Source organism: Neophocaena asiaeorientalis, unplaced genomic scaffold, assembly GCF_003031525.2.
Source record: "Neophocaena asiaeorientalis asiaeorientalis breed wild unplaced genomic scaffold, Neophocaena_asiaeorientalis_V1.1 scaffold190, whole genome shotgun sequence".
NCBI lineage: Eukaryota > Metazoa > Chordata > Mammalia > Artiodactyla > Phocoenidae > Neophocaena > Neophocaena asiaeorientalis.
In genome coordinates, this window is record NW_020175017.1 from 121847 (window position 1) to 127318 (window position 5472).

Consider the following 5472-nt stretch of genomic DNA (forward strand, 5'->3'; position numbering starts at 1 on the left):
TATATATATACCAAATTTTCTTTGTCCATTCATCCATTGATGGACACTTAGTTTGCTTCCATGTCTTGACTATTGTAAATAATGCTGCAGTGAACGTGGGGGAGCAGATAACTTTTCAAGTTAGTGTTTTGTTTCCTTTGGATAAATATCCAGAAGTGGAATTTCTAGGTCATATGGTAGTTCTATTTCTAATTTTTTGAGGGAACGCCATACTGTTTTCCCTAATAGCTGCACCAATTTACATTCCCACTAACAGAGCACAGGGATTCCCTTTTCTTTATATCCTCATGAACACTTGTTATTTCTTACATTTTTGATAATTACCATTTTTTTGTGAGTATGTGTGTGTTGGCTGCTTTATTTAAGGGCCGGTGACTGACAGCTATCCCCGACCCAGCCCCTCCCTCTTCTACAAAAGTGGCCAAACATGAAAACAGGCCGCTCTGCCAGGGGGCCTGTGGGGCTGTGGCTTGAATCCCAGGCCACAGGCCTTGGAAGGCAGGGAAGGAGGATGGGCAGTCAGTCCAGTTCAAATGGACAAGTGCTGGCGAGGTGGGGGAAGATGCTGGAGAGTCCTGAGGCAACCTCTGCTGGGCTTGCCCTCACCTAGGATGTCAGGACACAGGTCCCTGGAGGAGCCAAGACCCCAAAGCCAGGGGGCCAGGTGCCAGAGGAGGGAGCAAGTCAAAGGCTTTTGGAGCCAAGGGAGGCAGTTCAGGACCCTGGAGCCCAGCAACTCTTCAACACTACCCCATGCTCACGAGGACACCGCCAGAGTCACACCTGCAGCCACACCCGCACTCACACCCACACCCACATCCATGCCAATTGCACATACACACAGGGCTGCAAAGGCCCTGGACCCACCCTGGACCCTGGAATGTCTCTGGATTGGTACCCAGCGGGTGAGGCTGCCAAGGGGGTGGGTCCTCTGCGTTGCTAGTGTTTGGCTGCCTCGCAGGCCTCTATCCAATCGCTGTACACGTCCAGTGGTTCTGACAGATAAGTGATGGGCGTCTGGAATTATTCTAGACACATGGTACAAGAGATGACTCCAGTATTGTGGGCTTGGTCCATTTTCATGTCACAAGACTTCTCGTGGTTGCAGAAGGGTTAGGTGAACTGGGCATCTAGGGAGACTGTCATTTTCTTCTTGGGGGGTGGCTTCTGTTTTGACTTTCTGCACACCACGTCTGCAGGAGGGCAAACCTGCATTTGCCGACACTTGTTCCAACAGCCTCGTTCACCTGGGAGACAGTGACTTCCAGCTCCCGGCAGAAGCGGATAACAACCATTTTGACAGGTGTGGGGTGATACCTCATTTTGGTTTTAATTTGCATTTCCCTAATGATTAGTGATGTCAATCACAATTTCATGTATCTGTTGGCCATCTGTATGTCTTCTTTCAGAAAATGTCTATTCAGATTCCCTGCCCATTTCTTTTTTTTTTTTTTAAACATCTTTATTGGGGTATAATTGCTTTACAATGGTGTGTTAGTTTCTGCTTTATAACAAAGTGAATCAGTTATACATATACATATGTTCCCATATGTCTTCCCTCTTGCGTCTCCCTCCCTCCCACTCTCCCTATCCCACCCCTCCAGGCTGTCACAAAGCACCGAGCTAATATCCCTGGGCCTTGCGGCTGCTTCCCCCTAGCTATCTACCTTACTACGTTTGTTAGTGTGTATATGTCCATGACTCTCTCTCGCCCTGTCAAAGCTCACCCTTCCCCCTCCCCACATCCTCAAGTCCGTTCTCCAGTAGGTCTGCGTCTTTATTCCTGTCTTACCCCTAGGTTCTTCATGACATTTTCTTTTTCCTTAAATTCCATATATATATGTTAGCATACGGTATTTGTCTTTTTCTTTCTGACTTACTTCACTCTGTATGACAGACTCTAGGTCTATCCATCTCATTACAAATAGCTCAATTTCATTTCTTTTTAAGGCTGAGTAATATTCCACTGTATATATGTGCCACATCTTCTTTATCCATTCATCTGATGATGCCCTGCCCATTTCTTAATCAGATTATTTGTCTTTTTTGCTATTGAGTTGTATGAATTCTTTATATATTTTGGATATTAACCCTTTATTGGATATATGATTTGCAAATATTTTTTTTCCATTCCATTGTTTGCCTTTTCATTTTGTTGGTGTTTTCCTTTTCTATGCAGATGCCTTTTAGTTTGATGTAGTACCACTTGTTTATTCCTGCTTTTGGTATCAAATCCAAAAAATTGTCACCAAGACCTATGTCAAGGAGCTTAAAGCCTGTTTTCTTATAGGAGTTTTATGATTCCAGATCTTATATTCAAGTCTTTAATCCATTTTGAGTTGATTCTTATGTATGGGCTAAAATAGTGGTCCAGTTTCATTCTTTTGCATGTGGCTGTCCAGTTTTCCAAACACCATTTATTGAAGAGACTGTCCTTTCCCTATTACCTATTTTTGGTTCCCTTGCCATAAATTAATTGACTGTATATGTGTTGGTTTATTTCTGAACTTTCTACTCTGTTCCATGGATTTATGTGTCTGTTTTTATGCCAGTACCATACTGTTTTGAGTAATATAGCTTTGTCATGTAGTTTGAAATTGCAGCACATAATGCCTTTAGCTTTGTTCTTTCTCAAGGTTGCTTTGGCTATTTGGGGTCTTTTGTGGTTCCATAAAAATTTTCAGATTGTTTCTTCTATTTTTGTGAAAAATGCTATTGGAATTTTCATAAAGATTGCATTGAATCTGTAAATTGCTTTGTGTAGTATGGGCATTTTAACAATATTAATTCCTATAGTCCATGAGCATTGAATAGCTTTCCATTTTTTTGCGTTGTCCTCAATTTCTTTCATTAATGTCTTATAGTTTTTTGAGTACAAGTCTTTTACCCCCTTGGTTAAATTTACTTCTAGGAATTTTATTCTTTTTGATGCAATTGTAAATGGGATTGTTTTCTTAATTTCTCTTTCTGATAACTTGTTATTAGTGTAGAGAAATGCAACTGATCTTGTATATTGATTTTGCATCCTGCAACTTTACTGAATTTATTTATTAGTTCTCAAGAGTTTTTTTGGTGGAGTCTTTTGGGTTTTCTATATATAATATCATGTCATCTACAAATAGTTACAGGTTTGTTTTTTTTTAAAGAAGATGTTGGGAGTAGGAGTTTATTAATTAATTTATTTTTGCTGTGTTGGGTTTTCGTTTCTGTGTGAGGGCTTTCTCTAGTTGTGGCAAGCGGGGGCCACTCTTCATCGCGGTGCATGGGCCTCTCACTATTGCAGCCTCTCTTGTTGTGGAGCACAGGCGCCAGATGCGCAGGCTCAGTAGTTGTGGCTCATGGACCTGGTTGCTCCGCGGCATGTGGGCTCCTCCCAGACCAGGGCTCGAACCCATGTCCCCTGCATTAGCAGGCAGATTCTCAACCACTGCGCTACCAGGGAAGCCCCAAATAGTTACAGTTTTACTTTTTCCTTTCTAATTTGGATGTCTTATACTTCTTTTTCTTGTTTGAATATTGTGTCTAGGGCTTCCAATACTGTGTTGAATAAGAATAGTGAGAGTGGGCATCTTTGTCTTGTTCCTAATCTTAGAGGAAAAGCTTTGATGTTAGCTGTGGGCTTGTCATATATGGCTTTTATTATGTTGATGTATGTTCCCTCTATAACCACTTTGCTGAGAGTTATTTTCATCTTGAGGTGATCAATATGGAGATGTGAAATTTTTATACATAGTACTTTTGCTATGTTGTGGCTTTGCAAGGACTTGTGTTAAAACTGCTTCTATGTCTAAGGAAAGAAAACTGCCTGCCTATTGGTTTGTCCTGGTGCGGGATAGGAGATAAAATTGGTTCCTATCAAAGATTTGGTTGTTATGATTTAAGATTTGGAGAAATTATAGGACTATAGTAAAAATAGATTCCTAATGGATATTATTACCAAACATGTTTGTTTTGCCTGATGCACATCAAGCCAAAAGGCTGAGACACTGAGGTTTGTAGCAAAGAGAGAGTTAATTGGTAAGGCATCCAAGTGAGGAGATGGGAGAGCAAGCCTCAAATCTGCCTCCCCTAAGGCAAGGCGGTTGTTGTATTTGTGTATAAAGAATAAAGCAGGGTGGTCTGAGTCACGGGGAGTGTGGGGAGCTTGGGGAAATGTGATTGGACAATAATCATTGTTCTGCACAGACGTAACTCAGCTACAGGCCTCTGCACATTCAAAAGGTCACTGAGTGGACACTCCTGCACGTCCAGCTGGAGGGTCAGTGGGCCTATTCAGTCTTAACCAGCTCAGCTGGAACTTGACACAGCTGACTCTCAGCTCAGCTTGTGCTAGACATAGGTGACTGCACATTCCTGGAAAATAACTCAGGCAAACATCTTATTGTTTGGGCTATGTGCAGCTTGGAGGACATGTAAGTCTTAAAATGACCTTAATTGGTAAGGGCAGATGAAATGGATTTAACCCAAGATATCATTACATTTTGAACCACATGTATCTGTGGAGTACAAAATCTCGTCATGCATACCTTTGACTACAGATGCAGAAGTGTTCCTTTAGACAAAGTTGTGATCCAGTTTTGTCTGGAGAAGGGCAGAAATTATTCATATTCCATTGTTTGTAAAGTTACCTGTTGTTTTCTTTCATTAGTTTGGTAACACTCATTTTATTTGCATTTAAATATTTTAAGCAACCTAAGCACAAATGTACAAGTAAAGATGTGTTAAAATGAATTTCTTGATATCCATTATTTCATGGATATCAAGCAGAAAAGTAGAACAAAAACCCCCAAAAAGCAATAAATGATTTTTGCTTTTGTGATTTCTTTGAAACTTATCTAACATGCATGTTCTGTAAAAACAGTGAACAGTGGAATAACTTGATATGGTGGCTAGATTTATTTAATATTTTATGAAATCTTTATGAACAATCCAAGTATAATTGTTCAGAACATGTGTATTAAGTTGATGTAAGTGGAATAAAAGTTTTATGAATGAAAAAAATACTAGAAACATGAACTCCCAATTTTTCTTTTATTCCTCAGTTTAATATTAAGGAAGTACATTTTATGTTTTTTTGTGTCAACATTTATCTTAGAAGATGCTTTCATCGTTTTTCTCATGCTTTCAGGTTGTTCTTTTGAAACATGACTGATTTTAACATATACTTTCCACCACTCTTTGCATTTGTTGTATTTATCGATTTACAATGCTTTATAAATTTTAGTTATTTGTTCTAACAAAAATAACTTTAGTATTGCTCATATAGGATCCAAAAATTGTCTTATTCATTGGTGAGGAAATGAACATGTGAATATCTTAGAATATCTTTTTTGTTTGTTTGTTTTTTTTGCGGTACGCGGGCCTCTCACTGTTGTGGCCTCTCCCATTGCGGAGCACAGGCTCCAGACGCGCAGGCTCAGCGGCCATGGCTCACGGGCCCAGCCGCTCCGCGGCACGTGGGATCTTCCCGGA

The 5472-nt window shown here is 40.4% G+C and overlaps 1 pseudogene; it reads right to left on the reverse strand.

Annotated features, from left to right (window-relative positions):
• Window positions 1-939: 939 nt before the first annotated feature.
• LOC112411150 (transcription elongation factor 1 homolog pseudogene) lies at window positions 940-1215 on the reverse strand (annotated as a pseudogene).
• Between the last annotated feature and the right edge of the window lie 4257 nt (window positions 1216-5472).